We start from the raw sequence: 21,323 nt of genomic DNA on the forward strand, positions 1-21,323 counted from the left end.
GTCACAGCCCATGGAGTAATTCTCCACGCTAACTTAGGTGAGGGTTTTGCAAGGACTTTGGCTAAGCTTTATGACCATTCCGTGAAGGGGGTTGCCCGAACAGCCTGGTTTGGATGCATGTGCTCATGTCGTGTATCTCGCCCACACACTACACGACAGCGCGCCGCATCACCAGACTGTTTAAGGGCGATCACAAGCATGTGCATGGCCACTGGTGATAACAAGATGCAGACGGACCTGGGTACCTCATTCTGGACACCACCCGGTATAATACGGCGGGCCAGAGTACCGACTAGCGTGACTCTTTAGCACCCACACCGATGGAACAGTGACCCCCCTCTTTGGTTAAAGCATTTGAATATGGAGCACAGGGACTGGACCATAATTAGCTCCTGGTCCCCCTTCGCCCTTTTTTGATATAATGCCTCCTTGTGACCATGGATGAATAGTATCATTTGCCCGCAGTGCAAACTATCACGTCGACAAGTGCAGAGAAATTCTCCCCAGCCTTAGAAGAGTTTTTCTCAATGTGGGACATCCATATCACCATCAAAATGGACAACACGCTCCATTTTCATAGTAATCAGTTTGACAGGGTTAGTAAATATATGAATATTCAGTACCAGAGGATTCACCACTGCGTCCCAAAACCAATGTAATGGCAGAAGGATTTATGTGAAAACTAAAAAGAGCAAACCGGCAAGCAGACATCCACAGGTCACAAATTTACACCATGCAATGTCAAGGACTAAGAGCACATTGCACCACCCACCTCAGTATGTCAGGCAAATGCCTAGCGGATGTGATGTTTGAAGGAAAACTCAGACTACTAAGATTGCGTTGTGGAATTCGCCCCCGAAAAGGATCACTAACTCCATCGCAGGCATGAATCACAAATACAGAAGATGAAGGTACATACTGACCAGAGGTGGAGAGCTGTGGAACAGAACATGAACAGGCAGGAGTGGGTGTTGGAATACAGCACAAGAAAACGACTGACATTGCTTGTGATATTCAGCCACCACAAGTAACTGCAGTCAAAGGGAGTATTATAATAGCACCTGCAACTGTGAGAATAATTACCACAAGATAGGGTTGCCACTTCAAAAAATACGAATGAAAGAGGAGAGATGTCAGGTCTTGGGACAGAGAGGATCTCAATTCAGAACCAACATCCCTAATAGAGAAGGAAGGAGGTTTTCGGGTTGAGTCACCGCCATCCTGCCAGTCTTCAAGAGTGATGTTTCAAGTTCCAAGTATATTTTATTCATGCTCTGCTAATAAAAACCATTGCAAGTTTGTAATGAGAACCGTTACAAAAGTTTAGAAGACATTAAAAACTTCTTTGAAACGTCAGGTAGTTATAAAATATTCAGTCGAATGATAAAATACAAGTTTCAAATGCATCTCTCAAAGCTGTAATTAATAAATAAACAAGATAATAAACACTATAAAAAGTGATGCATAGACCCAGGCAACTGATTAAGTAGTTGTATTAAAACAAAAGAGGCGGTTGCCACATCAAATAGTTTTTTTTCACATGTCTTCATTTAGAAAGAGAGGATGTGTCAGAAAGTAGCCTAAAGGCAGGGACAGCTGAACCCTGAGGACAACAAGTGACCACGGAATGATGTCCACTGACTTCTAGGGTGAAAAGGAAAAGGATGGGACAGGTTAGGGGATTGTGAAAAAGGGAAAGTTAGATCAAAATCAGACCTGCCTGCAGTCTGCCTTTGCTGGGCTGATGTTACAACTTGGGTACAGTAAGACACAGCATCAGGTGACGAAGAAACTTACATGCTGCTTGGGTTTGTGAGATGAGGTGTGTGCACACTGCCTTCTAGTTGGTTGGCTTGCTTAATCAACTGCGAGCTGTGTGATCTGCTCTTCTATTAATATAGTTGCTGCCACTGAATTAAAAAATTGTTGACTTGGCACTGTAGACAAAACAATCAACCCTTGCGTATAATCCAAAGCACAAGGCTGTCAGCATGTGTGACCACAGTGGCAGTCATCCCACCCAACTGAGAAAAAGACGACCTTTACTCATTTCCCCTGACCATCTCTACTATGCAAGGCATGGCAGCAAGGGGAAGCGAAAATGTTAAATCGCTCCCACAGACTTGGAAAAGGCTCCCTTGTGCAAGGGCTATTCACGTTTTGCTCAGAGAAAACAAACTCCCACGTTAAGAATTCATGTTCTCTGAAATGAAAACTGGCAACATGGCCAACTAAACATGGTGCCCACTCCACCGACCTCACTGCTGTGAACGGAGCCCTTGCGGCAGCAGCTTCCTTCGCAGCAACGAGATCCCTGCCAGGCAAGTCAGGGTGGTGGAGATTAAGACCCAGAAAAGTCAAAATAAGGCCCCTAGTGTTGCACCCCATGCTTTTTCAAGATGCATCTACTGAACCAGGAGCAAGGATGCTGTACCACGGTCTAGAGATGAATCAACAGGGCAATCTATGAAAGGCCCAAGGAACTGATCCCATTTATTTGTTATTTTCTTACAACACTCTGTTATAGATGAGGGCCAGGCTCACCTTTCTTTTTCTAACACTTTAATATCTGCAGGGAATAGGACAAGTAGCCTTTTCCTTTTTCTGTGGGGTGCATAATCCATCCACGTTTTTGGCTCACACAGAACATCTTTCTTTTCTCACACATTACAGGAGGACATACAACTAGCAGCTGGCCTGTCTGCTGCACCAGTGTTCAGGTAGGGTGAACTGAACAGCTGTCAGCGGTCCCGCAACTCATCAGCATCCCAGTACAGTACTCACCAGCATAGCTCACATGATTATGATGCATAGCATGGTGCTGGACAGCTGTCAACCAACACGTTCCTTCCACTATCAGTTCCTTATGCTTCAAACCCAAGGTGTCACTTTACACACCGCACAAAAGAAAGAAGTGAATTTTCACCATATATCAAGAAGGCATCATTAATGTTGAGTCCCAAGCTCTTCTCCAAGGTTCTTCCAAGTCTTTAAATGGCTTCTGCTCTCAATCTTTTAGCTTTTTGAATGCCCATCAGTCTTTAGTTGTCCGACCAGAGCTCTCTGCAGGACTTATTGAAGATGAGCATTTCGAGAAGAAATTGAAAGCTTGGTTTCCCAACTTCCCATAGTCGGATGCTGGCTGCTGTACCCACTGATTTCTCCTTTCAATGCCAGGACCCATCTTGAGATAGCTATTGCGCTTTGCAACTGATTTTCATCCATGTGTTTAACTTTGCTCTGACTTTATCTGGCAAGTAATGCTAACATTTAAAAACTGGAGAAATAATGGGGCATAGGCGACTGCTCAAGCAGCAGCTCCATGCATGCTTTCAGTTTACGTAGCAGCCTTGCCATAGCCACAGCCAACAGAATCTTACAATAATCTATTGTTAGAGCGACACTGTACTTGTCCTTGGGATAAAGTTGATACTGTGCACTTGTTCCTCCACCAGGAGCCACAGTTAACACTGAGAGACTTAGGGGCATTTGTACAAGCCCCTATTGCCACGGGAACGTCACTTTTTGTTCTACTTAGCGCCCTCGCAGGGGGAAACGCAAGGCTGCACCACAGTCTTGTAAATATGTGCAGCCTTGCTTTTCAGAAGTGGCGGAGCGTGTCGTTAAGCCAAGGAGGCCAACGACACGCTCCGCCACTTCCTTGTAAATATCCCCCTTAATCTTTCCTTCTATTGAAATTGCATTGCCTGTCAACCCTATGTGCTTATCAGCCTCTGTCAATGAATGTATCTAATTACCGGCTCGTCAAAAGAACTCTGTTGTGGTTCATTTAAAGCCAACCCTTAGTGTCCATTTCTTATTCTCCTTGAAAATGTTTCTATATATATTTTGGTGCATCTGAAGATCATTTGTAATCCTGATGTCATCTACGGTCTGCCATGACAAAAGTTTTCAAATTTCGGACCAAGATGGTAGAGCTGAAATGAAGAGGGTGAATGGGTGGTTAATACAGCATTTCTTTTTTGTTTCAGTAATGGTAAAAATTAAAAAAGAAAAAGTTTTTACCGTGACAGTGCTGCTCTCAGACTGTACATCATTATACCTGACAAGCTCACTCTTTCAGGCTGATCCTAGATGCAACCATCTACCACTGAATTCACCCGAGTAGGTGACATAAAACATTGTAAACACAGACCCCTGCCAGCAAAAAGTTAAATACACTGTCTAACACAACACTTCAGTTTCCCATTTTCAAATTTTCAGTCTTAATAGTGCCAATGTACCAAAAAAGAAAAATAACTATTTAAAATACTTTTTTAATTTCCTTATAATGTTGCTTTACACTTAAAATGTGACATGCCATTATGCACATTGTTGCATGGAAACACATCTTAACTATTAGCACATTATCTATTCCCTAAGAAAAAACACACCTTTCTCAAAACATTGATAGTCAAATCTACAGTCTCAGGCAAAAAATAAATGCTAAACATGAAACAGGATGAAGCTCAAATGCTCCAAATCTTTCAACGAATGCTCAAATGAATTATTGAAACATGTAATGTAAAAAATGCATGACAAGTGACATGTGTAGCACGGTCCTACATTGTCATCTCAGGGTCCAGGTGACATTTATAAACATTCGGCCACCAGCCTTGTTGATGATGTCACTAAATCACTCGCTAGAAATAGAGGCCCATTTTACACAGCTCTCTTTTATGCATTCTCTATGTAATAATCATATATTTGTGCTTACAAACATTTTGTTCGAAAGACTCAAATTCAGGATCCAAACAGTCTGCTCTAAAATTGGTTCCAGTAATTTCAAACTAATAGATAACAGATCATCTCTCTAGAACAATTCTTCTCCAACCCAACACCTCTACTTTTGGCTTACATAATGTTGAAGCCTATCACCTAGTCTTTTCATTGTATTTGTCTGCCCATTAGCTACCTACATCATTTCATTCAGTCACTCGTGCTACAAATATGAACATGATTCACAATCCTCATCAAAATTGGATAAAACAAAAATGTGATTACCAAAAGCATAAACGATTGCTAACAGAATGTCACATCTCGGTAACAAAATAACAAATATATCAACCCAGATAATAAAGAAATAACGTCATTTGATAACACCTCACTATTACACTTTCCTTTATTTTGTCACCATCACTGAATCCCACCCGTCTCCCCTAGCAAACAGTAAAGAGTTTTGGCATCATCATAGACTATTCTCCATTCAACACGACCAATAAACAGACAGGCATAATATGCTTCTACATCCTGAGATTAATCAAGAGAATTTTCCCATTCTTATCCTTCCTTAAAAGGCTTGCAACAATTCTATCTGAGGTAATGTCAAGGCTGGATGACACTAAAGACTGTACCCAAGTCCTCCCTTTCTATCCTATGCAAAGACGTCAAAGTGCTCAAGTGCGGCACCCAGAGGCCTAGCCCTCCCCGAAAGAAGGATCATATATTTGCAGCATGTCACACATTACATTGGCCAACACTAAATTAAAAAAGAATCTGTAAAGAACTCTGTATTTCCCACAATGCAAAACATGTAACAGAGCCGGAGGTTCTACAAAGAAAGCTTACAAGATACCAACCTATTTTTCCTTCAAGATCTGCCTCAGAATTACAACACGCAATCCCCCATCATAACAAAGTCTGGATCAGAGGAAACAGCTTGTTAACAAAATCACCTAAACTATGGAATGCTCTCCTAAAGCATACTTGGTCCATCCACAATAACACCACTTTGAAGAACCTGGCCAAAACCTCAAACCCTAGCTCTTCTTTAACTGAAAAGCGATCGAAGCACAAAAAACTACTTTCCTAAATCTCTAGCTAATCCCAGCACCATGTACCCATGGAAATAGTCCACACCCTCACAAAAGCCACCTTAACTGGGCAACCTCCAGAAAACAACATGAAACAAGTCTTTAGGAAGCAATACCAAACTAATTCAACACTGAACAAACAAGTACAAAATAGCTAGATTCAAATACAGCTCAAGGAAGAGAGACACATGAAGGTGTGAGAATAGCAACACACTATAATCAGTAACTCAAGGTAAGCTAAGAGCTATTCATCTAATCAACCCGATCATCTGCTATTCCCATCTACAATGTACTTGTAGAAGCACATATTGCTGAATTAGCAAATGCCACCTTTTCATAAAGGTCTGATGTTTAGACTGCTAACCAACAGGGATAGTCACTAATCACATGCTAGAAACTTAAATACAGAGTTGAGAGAACACAACCTGATGCCTGTTGCTTGCCTACACTCTGCACTGGTTCATGATGTAATTGCACATGCCTCCCAAGAAAGCTGCAGGTATATGGCTTTCATGGCCAATTCGGTAATTTACCCAATAGGGTAACTCCATCAACCTTGTACCTTGGTAGGCAAACATCTACCCACCTATACCCTGCATTCAACAGGAAACATTAGACAAAGTATTAAACAATGCAGTTACACCAGGTAGATGGGTATCGCCACACCTATACCACAGTTCTTCCCTCCCAGCAAAAAAAAACACTCAACATAACACATTAAGCAGTATTCTGCACACTCATCCATCACAGATCAGATTTTCTACTGAGTTGCATATCGACAAGCTCATAACAGCATACATGTTAACAAACGACACACACATCCTTGACAACAGATAAACTGGTGAATGTAGATCCATAATTATGCCAGCAGTAGAGAAAAGTTGCTGTTCACACAGCAGCATCAAGTGGGTAACAGACACCATTCAACAGAATACATCACAGAGAACACCAAGCATGTATAAACAGCTCAAACATTCCATAAAGCTGGGTACCACCGACCTCACAACAGTACTAATCATAATAATAAACAGTTACATCTTCCAACAGAACACATTATTCAGAATAATATACACACATTCACCACCTTTGAGCATCACCATATACCTGGACCTCACAGAGTTCTCAACAGCACTCCCCTTATCATAAAACAATATACTTCGGCATGACAATACATAACATACTATAGCCTTAGAGCCTGCTGTAGCGGGCTTTATTGGCCACTAAAGGCCACTAAAGGCTTTCTCCATTGTTAAAGGCCAGAGCCAAAGGCATGGTCTAAGGCTATTTCAATATCCCAACCCTAGAGGGCGGAATGTTCTTATTTGTAAAACAAAGGCCTCACGGAGCCCGAGGGGGTTAAAATCCTCGGGTTCTGTGAGGAATTTTGTTCAAAGCAACAGCTGTAAACAAACATTGGATTTTTTGAGCTACGGGCTCCTACCGGCCATTAGAAGCCCAGAGCACTCTATTGTTTTCAATTGAGCTCCCAACATTCCAATGTTCCAATAAACAGATAAATGTAAAGTGATACTATGGACCCTAAAAAAACACCATATTCCATGTTACTTCATACATACTCTAGCTCAAGCTGGAAAAGGCATGTATTAATCCTCAGATGGCACTCACCCACATTGGTAACATTCTCCATCTACATAATCCAAAAACACTAATCATACAGTACAATTTCAAAGAACCATATATGCAAAGTATTAACTGGACCCTCTTTGTTGGAATCTTCAAGACCACAGTATGAAGGCAACACTGCATGGTCATGGTACAGCATTAAAAAATCTCTTTTAACATAACATAACAAAAACTGTGGCATAGGTCATGTACACTGCTTTCACCTGTACAAAGTACATTTGTTAGTTTCCAATTTGCAACCACTCAGGTCACCTCTAAGAAACGGGAGATGAATGCCAGCAACTGTCTCTGTTTGGCTGGAGGTAATGCATGGCATGGGGGCTCAGCGGCCAGAGCTGCTGACTTCGGAACTAGGTTGTGTCCCTGGTCGGCTCAATATCGTGGGATTCTGGGCAAATCATTTAATCTCCCTGTGCCTTAAAAAACAAAAAGAAACTACCTTGTATAATGTTATCATGTAAAGCACTCTGGTGCCTTTGGGCCAAGTTTGTGCTATACAAAACTGACAATAAATAAATAAAAACAAAGGAATTCACTATATCAGACAGCATGTTAGCTTCTGAGAAATCCTAGTACCCGTGTTAAAAATATTGCAACCCCACTAAAAAGTGTTGGTACTCTGCTTTTCAAGTAGTATAAGTGCAGGAACTCAGTAGCTGACAATATCCGCCCATTTCAAAACACTGGCTGGAGGGCTGTCTTAATGAAATAGACATTAACTTATAGTATTAACCCCTTCGCCGCGGCAGGAATTCCGCCGCGGCGCTGGGGGGATTTGGGGGCAGCGTGGTGGCGCTGTGCTCGTGACGGAACCACTCCGTCACGAGCCACGGTTGAGCTGTGCTCATGACGGAGTGGTTACGTCATGTCTCCGCCCACTGCGCTAATCGCCCGCACAGGCGGGGAATTAGCGCTGCATGGGCGGAGCGGCCGCCAACGGCCGTAGCATGACGGAACCACTCCGTCATGAGCACAGCGCAACCGTGGCTCATGACGGAGTGGTTCCGTCATGAGCAGGGAAGGGGTTAAAGGCGGTCTGCCATTACCATGGAATCATACACACCGAGAACATTATAAGATGCACATTACAGAGAGGCTGCACTGTACTTGGAGAAAGATATGCTTGAGCCCAATTGCTTTCCCTAATACTTTGCATTGTGATGAGTGGCTGTTTGAGCTGATCACAACTTCCAGTTTGTGAACGTAACCAGGGACAAGGCGTTTGACTGTCCTCCTCTAGAGTAAGGGCCAGGCTTGAATTGCGGAGGAAGTCTTTCTTTTGTTAGATTCTTAGGTAGGAGGTCTGCAAGCCTGTAATCTGAGAATCTGCCTAAATTGCTTCAAGCTAAAGGAGTTGGATTTTTTTGTTGCTGCCCAGCGAAAATCCAAATGTACCATCAGCAAGAACTAGGCTCTAGTGGTTATGTTTCCATTCCACTGATAGAGGCGGCCATGTACGCTAGCTGCCAGAAGCCAAAATACAAAACCAAAGCAACCTCTGTGTTTTTTCTGTGGCTGTCTTTCTCTTCTTTGACACTCTATCCCTTTTTTAGCTGAGGGTTCTAATGTTACAGATCATGCCACACTCACCATGTTGTTCTCCTTCCAGTTTTCACCAAGCACAAAGGCCACCTGACTCTGAAAATCCACACCTACACTGTTGTTATGTCAAGTTACCCTGTGCGTAAGGCATGTTTACTTTTCCCCAATCCCGCTACAACTCACTGACAGCTGCCACAGAAGGAGATAAGGGGCAGTGCCAGGTGCAGCAGGAGCACTGAACACCATTTGTGTCTTGGCATAGGGTGGACGCCTTTGTTCTACCTTCCATGGCCCCTTTTTGCCGAAATGAACTTTGAGCATGGACATGAAATAAGAGTAGCCAGGGGTGAAGCTGCAGCCGTCGACTTGCTGGTACCTCTTGCACCCTTGGTGTATCTGGTCCAAAAAAGGAAGTAAACAGGGCTTCAAGAGCCCTGTTTACTTTCTGTGGCTTGCACTGCTTGCCTTCCCCCAATTCCCTCAGCAGCAAGTAGGAAGTTGCTGAGAGGCCAAGAGTGGCACAAGGGATGCGTCATGGTGAAGAAGTGTGACTGATGTCGCTTCTGTTACCCCTCGCGTTTGTTGAACCAAACTCCTGGAGTTTGAGCTAGAGTTAGAATGGACGTTCCCTCCCCAGCACACACACACCTGCATGGTCTAATAGTGTCACTGACCCAGGGCTTTAAGTGGGCCGGGTCCTGCCAGTGCTCAGCACCGGCAGTTCTAAAAAGCAGGCGCCGAGACGGGTCCCTATCGGGCTCTTCATTTTAGTCCTCAATCTCCGTGTGAAATAATAATCTTAACTCTGCAGCAGTACCGCCCTTCACTGCCTTTGAGGTAACTTCAAAGAAACTCGCTATAGTTCTTTTCACAGTCTCATCAGAATTAAAGCATTTTCAATATTATATACATCGAAGCCATAGTTTTCTTGTTTATTTATCTTTGCAACTAACAAGCTCTGGCAAAGCCAACAGTTCTGGCTTGTTGTAGGTGCCATGTTAGTTGTTGTTTCATATATCTGGATGCAATAATGGAAACAATAAAATACCAGTCGGGCGGCACACTCTGCTAAGCACAGATTTTTAGCTTGGGTGTTTTTAAGCCACGCTCTTAATTACATGGGCCACGCCCCTTTGAGAGACCCCCTCAAAGGTCATCCCACTTAAAACTCTGCAGTGACCTGAACAATGGGCATCTACATGCGGATAATATGATTAAGAACATCATGTCATAGCTCCCAGGGCGGGCTGTATGGCAAAATATCGACTACAGTAACAGATTGCTACCAAACTATTGTGAACCAAATATCAAGGACCAATATATTGATACCATAAATGCATATCCGTAAGTATAGATTTACTCATCTTAACTCTGATGCACATGCACTTTAGATTCATTGAAGTGCACAATGCCTAAATGGGAATTTTAACACAATGCATAAAGATGGCTTCTTAACATTGTTTTTATCCACTAAATTATGTATATGGAATTTTTACTGTCATGTGTATGCAACGGTTTTAATTAATCATGCCTAATAAAACTTACCTACCTACCTAATCTTAACTCCATCCGTGTCTACGTATCTTGAAGATATACATCATCAAGTTATAAGTGAATTTAAGTAAAGTAAGCCTATATTTACCTATATATACTTATCATGGCAATATTTTGGCCCTAGATACTTTATCCACGATATTCTTCCGGCTCAAGTTCTCTGAGGTCTACCTTATAGTGGATTACTCCAAGAAGCACAGCAAATGAGAATACAGTCTAATAACAGGTTTCACATCCAGAAGAAGTGAAGTGTCCTGAGAAGAAAAAAAACATATATATATATTTATTTATATATATATATATATATATATATATATATATATATATATATATATATATATATATATATATATATATATATATATATTATCTATTGGCGGTCGCCAGTAGATAGTTATAGTTAGGACCGAGTTCCCATAGGAAATCTGAAAATTCTATTTTGAATAACTTTGGCACCGGTTGACTTATCTTCGTGAAATTTTCAAAACTAATGGGGCGCTCCGCTCAGCTCCTACCCTGAAAGTCTCGGGGTGATTCGTCAAGCGGGGGCTGAGAAAAAAGGGGGGTCCCAAAACGCGTTTTCCCCATGCATTTTCCCATAGGACCTTTAGTCGAAGGTACAGCCCGAACGGCTGAACAGAATTACATGAAATTTGGCAAAGAGGTAGTCCTCAGGTCAGGCATGTGCCTTTTGCATATATGGTGTCAATCTGTTCAGTAGTTCCTAAGAAAAACAAAATCAAAATCACATATATATCTGGGCGGGGCCTAACCTCACATCTCATCGTGAGATCTGATTGGCTGTCAGCACTTCATCCAAGAAGTGTTGGCAGCCATCTTGGGACCAATACACATGATAGCACCTCATTAAAAAGCATTGCAGTTAATAGAAGGTTTTAAGACTTTAGTTACATTATAAATCATTTGTTGATGGTACCATACGCATTTTAGGAATTGTGGTGTGTTCTAAGGTGATTTTACCATGTGAAAAAGCCTTTTTCTGTGATATCATGAATCATGTTTGAGAGAAAACCATTTTCTCATGCTTTCCCCACAGAGGTTTGGAAAGTGATCTATAAGCTAAACTGAGAGCATATTTTCTGTAAATTCACATTATCTTTCTCAGTAATGTGAGAATGAAGTCTGACATTCTCAGTAAAACATGTACATCCAACAAGGGCAGAGACTGTCAGTTGATTCCTTTGTGTTCTACTGCAGCTTCCCAGAGTGTTCTAAAGAACAACTAGAGCGCTAACAGTCCTACTTATGACAAACGTATTGCACACCTGAAGCCATCTTGAATGGAATAAAGTGGTAACTCTTAAAATATTTAATTTAAAAAGGAACACAATGAGGGGGTTCATTTTGCCATAGAAAGTATGATTAGCGCTGCAGAAAGAAAAATTAGGGTACATTTTGAGTGACTTCTCAAATCCTCTTTTATTTCATTAAAAAATTCTGACATGCAGACTGAAACATGCACTTTCAATACCAGCAGCAGACTTCCCCGGTGAGCAGTAGCTTTACTATAGTGATTTAATAAGCAACTAGAGTGCTAACATTCTGAATTTATGGCAAATGTGTGACACATCTGAATGCCTTCTTGATGGAATCAAAGAAAAAAACTGAAAGTATTTCCTACTGAGGAGACTGTAGTTAACGAGGAAATTAGGAAACTTCATAACAAATAAGTCTCACAAAATGGCCACCAGAGACAAAAGAGCCGAAATGTAGCCCAAATATCACCCAGATGTAGCCCAAGCATAGCCCAATGACAGAATGTCCCAGAGTGTTCTAACGAACAACTAGAGCGCTAACAGTCTTACTTATGACAAAAGTATGGCACATCTGAAGCCATCTTGATTGGAATAAAGTGGTAACACTTAAAACATTTAATTTACAAAGGAACAAAATGAGGGGGTTTATTTGGCCATAGAAATTATGATTAGTGCTGCAGAAAGAAAAATTAGGGCACATTTTGACTTCTCAAATCCTCTTCCATTTCATAAACAAATTCTGACATGCAGACTGAAACATGCACTTTGAGTACCAGCAGCAGACTTCCCTGGTGAGCAGTAGCTTTACTACAGTGATCTAATGAGCAAATAGAGTGCTAACATTCTGAATTTATGGCAAATGTGTGACACATCTGAATGCCTTCTTGATGGAACCAAAATAAAAAACTGAAAGTATTTCCTACTGAGGAGACTGCAGTAAATGAGGAAATTAGGAAACTTCATAACAAATAAATCTCCCAAGATGGCCACCAGAGAAAAAAGAGCCCAAATGTAGCCCAAATATCACCCAGATGTAGCCCAAGTATAGCCCAATGACAGAATGTCCCAGAGTGTTCTTAAGAACAACTAGAGCGCTTACTGTCTTGCTTATGACAAAAGTATGGCACACCTGAAGCCATCTTGATTGGAATAAACTGGTAACACTTAAAACATTTAATTTAAAAAGGAACACGATGAGGGGGTTCATTTTGCCATAGAAATGATGATTAGTGCTATAGAAAGAAAAATTAGGGCACATTTTGAGTAACTTCTCAAATCCTCTTCTATTTCATTAAATAATTCTGATATGCAGACTGAAACATGCACTTTTAATACCAGCAGCAGACTTCCGTGGTGAGCAGTAGCTTTACTACAGTGATCTAATGAGCAACTAGAGTGCTAACATTTAGAATTTATGGCAAATGTGTGACATATCTGAATACCTTCTTGATGTAATCAAAGTAAAAAACTGAAAGCATTTCCTACTGAGGAGACTGCAGTAAATGAGGAAATTAGGAAACTTCATAACAGATAAATCTCCCAAGATGGCCACCAGAGACAAAAGAGCCCAAATGCAGCACAAATATCACCCAGATGTAGCCCACATGTAGCCCAATGACAGAAGTGTGCAAAACACATTTTTTGTGTATTTGCAGTTTTATATAGTGCAGACTTGTCAGGTATTGGAGTGCTTTACATGAGCATTGGTTACATCACACAAGATCAAATTCATTTTGGTTGTAGACATGGGGAGATTAAGTGATTTGACCAGAATCACAGAATGTTGAGCTGAAGCAGAAACTCCAACCTGGTTCCCCAGTTGCAAAGTCTGCAACTCTGGAAGTAACACCACATCCTCTCCCCTAGGTGCAACATTTAATCAAGTGGTCAACTGGATAAAAAAAATAAAGATTACAAATAATTTAAAAGTTCTTTGTCGCTATTTGAAAACTCAGAAAATATGTTCTCATTTTAGTTTTTTAGAGCACTAACCATAAGTTTGATGCAAATAAGACCCTCTCATATATGTAATTTTTAAAGGAAATGCTCTAGGTATTACAGTTTTGATTACATCAAGATGACGTCAGGCGTTCCACACTTTTGTAATAAATATATAATGTTAGCAATCTAGTTGTTCATTGGGATACTGTTGAGAGGCCGAGGGCAAGGGCACGGACTCTGAAAATTGAACGCAGGTAGGAGAGTGCAGAGGCAACAATTTGACCACACTGGGCAGGCAGGAAGGGCAGTGGCAGCACAACAGACTATGGAGGGCAGTGGAAAGGGGGGCAGGGGCAACAAACCAACAATACAGGACTGGCAAGAGAGGCTGTGGCAATATAATAGACCATTGTGGGCAGAAGGAAGAGGCAGTGGTAGTACAACCATACATGCCAACAGACCCGTTTCAGCCAGGAAACGTCCAATGTTTTTAAGCAAAAATGGTCTTTATTTGATCTGTCTCCTGTCTACAATCTCCTCTTTTTCAATGTAACTCAAAGGGGAAAATCAATACCCCAGTTTTTTTTCAAAATCTCCCTCTTACCAAGTTCAAAATGTTCGCAAGTATGGTACATTGGATCATGGTAGGCAGGAGGAATTGGGGTAGGGACATGGACTCGGATAACAGAGGGCAGGAGGGACATGGAGAGGTGCACCAAACTGACCCTACAGGGCAGGCATCAGGGTTTGCAGCAGCACAATACACCACACAGGGCATGCGGGACGGGAGTGCAGCACAACAATCCATAGAAGGCAATAGGGAGGGGACAGGACCATGCACATGGACAACAGAGAACAGAGGGGAAAGAGGCAATGGTAGCTAGCTGACCATAATGGACAGACAGGAGAGAAAGCTGCAGCATAACAGACCATAAAGGGCAGGAGGGACAGATCATGGGCATTACAATGGAACAGACAAGCCAGAAGGGAGGGAATAGGGGTCTGCACATGGAGACAGAGGGCTGGGGGCAAGGGGGCAGGGCAGGAGCAGCAAGATGACCATGGAGGTCAGGCAGGATGGGCACTAGAAACAAGACACACCATGGAGAGCAACAATGAGACTATGATGGCATACACACAGACCATGGCGGGAAGGTGGGAGGGGGTCAGGGGTAGCTAGCTGACCACACAGGGAAGGTGGGAGGGGCCATGGCAGCACAGAAGGCCATGCATGGCAAGCGGGAGGGTTAGTGGCAGCACAATGGCTATGATGAGCAAGAAGGAGGGTGCAGGGGCATGCACATAGGACCATGGAGGATAGAAGGGAGGGTCAGGACCTGGGCACAGACAAGAGAGTTCAGGGGAAGGGGCCTCACAACAGACAGCGCGGGGCAGGCAGGAGGAGCAGTTGCAGCACAACAGACCAAGGAGGGCAGAAGGGTGTGGCAGTAAAATGGACCATGGAGGACAGGAGGAAGGGGATAGGGGCATGGCATGTGGACAGGCAGGGTGGAGGTGGCAGGGACAGGTTGCAGTCATCTGACAATGCTCTGCAGGTGGGAGGGGAGTGGCAGCTCAACATAACACTCAGAGTAGATAGGAGTGGCAGGTCCATGGAACATGGTGGCCAAAAAGGATGGAGCAGGGGCATGCACAAAGACATCGGAGGGCAGGGGGAAGGAGAATAGGGGCAGCAAGCTAAGCACAGAGGCTAAGCAGGAGGTCAATGATGGGCCATAGAATTGGGCAATGGAGGGCAGGAGGAGTGGACTGGTACATCATGCTAAATGGAGGGCAGTGGCAGCACATCAGACCATGCATGGCAGGAGGGAGGAGGCTAGTCCATGGATTCAGACAACAGAGGATAGGGAGGAGGTGGATGGGGCAGCAAGCTAACTGTTCAGAGAAGGTGGGTATTAGGAACTTTATTGTTTTTAAAATGTGTGTCTGTGCGAACTACTTAAAATATGAACAAGTATGCAGCATAATCTCACTTTTATTCAGGAAGAAGAGGACGTTTGTGACTGTGACTCTGGGCTAACTTGGGAGAAACACCCCCTGACCCTCCACCCCCCATCGCAAAATGTAATGCCCGTGAAAAGGGTAGGTGGACGCAGTGTTATATAGAACATAGTCCTGAGAGCACGATTGAAAATGAAAACAAGATATAGTATATGGTATAAACTATGCACCAAAAAGTGTGATATAAGATGAACCGGGGCGTGAAATATAATATGCAATACATTGTGCGCAATGACAGATTCATTGGAGAGCGCGAGATAGCACAGGCACTAGCGCGTGCTATGCGTTATGCGCCATGCGCCTTAGAGTGTAATATGCACAGGGCAGTGTTGTGTAACCTAACTAGTCTCTAAAGTTGTAATATAAAATATGTGCTGGGGAGTGTAACATTGCATATGCACAGTGACAAAGATGTGGATCCCAGATTGTAATATGTATGGCATAGCGCTGTCCGTTATAATATAGGCATCGAGGAAGTCACGTTAGATGGGGCAATATAACCCGTGCGAAGGCAAGTGTGGCATGACATATTCACGGGGTGGTGTTACAGTGCACATGGGCTAGAGAGTTTCATAGCATACGCACTAGCTGGTGGAATACAACACAGAGGTGTGTGGCACTCGGTGGGCACTGGTCAGTGTAACACAGCATTGGGCTCAGCCAGGAGCACGCTGTGACTCTCAAGTGAGGTTCGTCTCCTTTCCAGAGAGTAAAATAAAAAGTATTACACATCCGGCGGTGGATGTGTGTTTTATTAACCGTGAGGGGGGTTTCTTGCATAGTTTGGTCGAATTTTTGTCGAATCCCCTTTGAATGGCTTGGTGTGCGTGTGTATTAAATGTGCCCGTCAATAGCTACCCATCTTTGTATAAATAAACGACAAGGAAGTCTACTTGGAGAGTACCCACCGGCGGGGGCGCCGGGATTAGGTTTGGGTAGGGCGTCAGACACGTCAGAGCTTCACTAGCGGTGTAAATACATTCCACGTGGATTCATTGTATGCATAGTCGCCTTTTAATGAATATCACGCAAATCGTCATGGTGATAGGTACATACGGTTTGTCCAGCATGTCCTAGGTGTTTCTATAAATATATATTTTTTTTAAATAATAAAAAACAAAGGCCGGCCCCTGGGGATGGGGTCCCCGGGGCCATAAGTGGCCTGAGGAGGGGGGCAACGCAGCCCCCCTCCTAAAGAATTTAAAGAAAAAAAGGCCATGACCCGGGGGTTGGGGTCCCCGGGGCCGATTAAGGCCTTGGGGGGCCAAATTTATTTTTTTCAACAAAAAAATTAGGGTGCAGGCCCTGGGGGATGGGGTCCCCAGGGCCAATAAATTAGAAAAAGAAGGGGGGCCACACAGCCCTCCTTCTTAAAAGAATAAAATAAATAAAAGACCGGCATCGCGCCGGAGGCCACGCCCCCTCCTTGCAGCACTCTGCAAACGCGCCCCCTGGCCAGTTGTAAGTTGGGGAATTAATTCCCCTTCAATACTGAGGGTCCCTGAGGGCCAACTAGCCCAACAGGTATCTCCAGTATGCGCCAGGGAGCTGCGTTGCAGACAGGTGTTCTGAGGCCACGCCCCTTTTTACACCTCTATGCAACGCAGCTCTGTGGCGCTTACTGGAGGTACCTAGTGGGCTAGTTTGACCCTAGGGACCCTTAGGATTCAAGGGGACTTAATCTCTCAACTTAGAACGGCCACAGGGCGCGTTTACACAGTGGGGAAGGGAGGGGATGGGGCCTGAGGTGACGTGTGCAAACACGCCCTACTGCGCGTTTTAAGTTGGGGAAATAATTCCCCTTCAATCCTGAGGGCTCCTGGTGGCTAACTAGTCCACCAGGTGCTTCCAGTAAGCGCCACTAAGCTGCGTTGCAGAGAGGTGGTCCAGGCCGTGCCACTTTTTACACCTCTCTGCAACGCAGCTCTGTGGCGCTTACTGGAGGTACCTAGTGGGCTAGTTGGACCCTAGGGACCCTCAGGATTCAAATGAACCTAATCTCCCAACTAAAAACGGCCACAGGGCGTGTTTACACAGTGGTGAAGGGAGCGGACGGGGCCTGAGTTAACGTGTGCAAACAAGCCCTGGGGTGCGTTTTAAGTTGGGGAAATAATTCCCCTTCAATCCTGAGGGACCCTGGGGGCCAACCAGCCCACCAGGTGCTTCCAGTAAGCGCCACTGCGCTGCGTTGCAGAGAGGTGATCTAGGCCGTGCCCCTTTTTACATCTCTCTGCAACGCAGCTCTGTGGCGCTTACTGGAGGTACCTAGTGGTCTAGTTGGACCCTAGAGACCCTCAGGATTCAAGGGGACTTAATCTCCCAACTTCAAACGGCCACAGGGCGTGTTTACACAGTGGGGAAGGGAGGGGACGGGGCCTGAGGTGACGTGTGCAAACACGCCCTGTGGTGCGTTTTAAGAGGTAGTTTTAATCCCCTGCCCTATTATATACTAGGGGCTTACAGAGGAGGTCATGCTAATCACAGGGGGACCCCAACGTATAGTGTTCCCTAGTGTATGTAGATGTTTTCACTGTATTCTGAGTGTCTTTTAACATAGCACTGGCTCTAGGACTGGTTAGTCAGACTCAGTTACCACCAGTATCCGTCTCAAAAAGTTGAGGGTACAGGATGATTTTGCAACAAGGCTTCTTTCTGCTCTTCTGTTTGTTCTTTCAGCACGTTATCCTTCTTCCTGCACTTTTCTTCGTCTTTGAGGACTTCTGTTGCTTCTTTCTGCATTTCTTTTTTTTCTTTCTATGCGTTTTTTCTTCTTTCTTCACATGTCCTATCTCTGTAGGCATAGTTAGAAATTAGCATTTAAAAAACCTTTGAAATTCACTGAAAAAAACATAGGTTTCAGGCACGTTATAGTTAGGAATTAGCACTTAAAAAACCTTAGAAATTCACAGAAAAAACCATAGGTTTCAGGGGCGTTATAGTTAGCTGGACTTTTCACTCATACAAAACCATTGAAATTCCCCCGTTATAGTTAGTTCAGCTAACTATAACTCGCGCGCCTGCAATGCACTGCTGATGACGTCACATATTACATCACTCATGACATGGTCAGTGACATCACTGATGACATCGCTGATGACATCACTGATGACATCGCTGATGACATCATCCAGTGAATGTGTGTTTTTTCTGAAAATTACATATGTTTTATATATGTATATCTCAAGGTCGATGGAAGAATAAATGGGTATATAAGTGTCTAAATGGATGATTTGTTTTTGAAAAATTGATTGTATAACTGACTGATTAAGTGTATCTTAGTGAATACATGGCTTAGTGAGTAATATTTAAATATGTAAATATCTGTTTCAGTCTCTCACTTTGTGTATAAGTGGCTGCATGGGTTGGTGAGTAGCTACATGAGTGTCTATATAGGTTATTAGTTGGTTTTTTGAGTATCAGTATGAGTGTCTGAGTGTCTGTATGGTTCGGTGGGGGTATTACGTATATATATATATATATATATATATATATATATATATTTATATATATATTCACTGAAAAAACCATAGGTTTCACACATGTTATAGTTAGCTGTACATTTCACTCGTAAAAAACCAATGAAATTCCCGTGTTATAGTTAGTGCAGGCAACTATAACTCACGCGACCGCAATCCTCTGCTGATGCTAATACTGTATTTCGACACTTATTTGCCCATGTCTTCTTCCATTAAATTTTAGCTATACATATATTACAAATATTTTTTTTTCATAAAGACACATATGTCATCAGCAGAAGATTGCGGTCGCGTGAGTTATAGTTGCCTGCACTAACTATAACGCGGGAATTTCATTGGTTTTTTACGAGTGAAATGTACAGCTAACTATAACATGTGTGAAACCTATGGTTTTTTCAGTGAATTTGCAAGGTTTTTTAAATGCTAATTCCTAACTATAACGTGTGTGAAACCTATGGTTTTTTCAGTGAATTTGTACAGTTTTTTAAATGCTAAGTTACTTTACGCCATTCGTGGCGTGCGTGCCCAGTTAACGCAGTTCGTTCCGTGCGCGCACGGTGCGCTTCGCGCACCGTGCGCGCACAGTGAGCACGCGGTGCGCTTCGCGCACCGCGCGCCCACTTTACGCAGTTAGTGCTGTGCACGCACGGTGGTCACGCGGTGCGCTGCGCGCACCGCGTGCCCACGTTAAGCGGGATGGGCCATGTACGCACGATGCGCTTCGCGCACCGTGCGCACATGGGGGACATATTATGCGCATCTTTGTGAAATGTATTCTTTGTTAAATTCATAGCTGTAATATGCCATGCACAAATGGTGCCCGTCGGGCACGATTTGCACACGGGGTGGGGAGAATGTGGATAAATTTTTTTTTTTATAATTTTTACCGTACGCGTACGGTAAGCGTAATCGGCGATTTTCCGAAAAAAAAAAATTTTTTTTTTTGGGCTTGGGGGTTGTTTGGGGACAATATATATATATATATATATATATATATTGAAACACCACAGAAATAGATTTATGTGGGGAAATCATTATGTAAATATTGAGATTACAAACAACACACTTTAGAAGCTAAACCCCAAAAAATAATTAACTGTAATACTGTAATGAATACGTTTGTGATTTATAAATAGGGACGTACACACTAGCAATATCTTTGTTTTTTTTCCTTATTCTGTACAAAGGGTCTCTTATCAGTAGCATTAAACAGCAGCTGTTAGCCAACCAGCAGCGCCTGCTTTGGAGCTTCTCTTCACACATATTTTTCTGCAGAGTTTACTTTGCAAATGCCCTGGCGTCAGCAATGCGCTCTGTTCCAGGGAGAGAAGCTCTAATCAAAGTTGGGCATGTTTAAAACACTTTCTCCACAGGTCATGTGGGAATTTCCAAAGAGACGTGGTATACAGCTTCACTGGAAGTCCCATGGCTTCCAGCCCACCGCTTTCTCATGCTGTTACAGCTTCTAAAGTAGGCAGTTTTTACATTTTAAGCACGTAAAATGCAAGAGTCGAGGGAAGTGCTGTAAACAATCATCCTTCGTAGACTCGGTTCCCTGAAGGCAATTTTAATAGATTGTAAAGCAGCCCGGCTGACAGCGTATTCTGCCGCTGTTTTTTCAAGAGCACAGCGATGCCTTCTTTTACGAACCAAAAAATTAGCATTTCTGAAAAGCATAGGAAAGTAGACATACGGTGCTAGGTGTTTTTATGCTCGTCGGAGATCAGTCTTCGGAGCGTCTCACAGCCAGTCCCCTCCGTGCTACCGCGCTCTTCCGGGTTGGGAGCTCTTTAACCCTTAAATTGCTGGAACCTTGTGTTCGGATCACTTAGGTTTTACAAAAAGAACGCATTTATTGGTCGGCCCTTGTTCTGTAGTAGCCGTGGGACTGCCGGCGCTCATTTAGCGTGGACTGCTTGAATTTCTTTAGTGTGTGTTAGTTAGTGTGTCACTGTGCCTTTATTGTCGCTTTTTAAGAAAATTGAAGCCTATTTTCGTAACGATCTGCTGCTCTCTTACAGCGTTCTCCTTATTTAGCGAACACTTTTGTTACG

The 21,323-nt window shown here is 43.2% G+C and overlaps 1 protein-coding gene across 1 annotated transcript in view; it reads right to left on the minus strand.

Moving 5' to 3' along the window:
* The window catches only part of STS (steroid sulfatase), a 2,058,867-nt gene extending 2,037,821 nt beyond the window's left edge, over window positions 1-21,046 (minus strand). The window contains exon 1 of the mRNA XM_085622589.1: window positions 20,963-21,046. The gene's annotated coding sequence lies outside the window, so the exon portion shown is untranslated. The remainder of the gene's footprint in view (window positions 1-20,962) is intronic.
* Between the last annotated feature and the right edge of the window lie 277 nt (window positions 21,047-21,323).

This window comes from Triturus cristatus, chromosome 8 (assembly GCF_964204655.1).
Source record: "Triturus cristatus chromosome 8, aTriCri1.1, whole genome shotgun sequence".
NCBI lineage: Eukaryota > Metazoa > Chordata > Amphibia > Caudata > Salamandridae > Triturus > Triturus cristatus.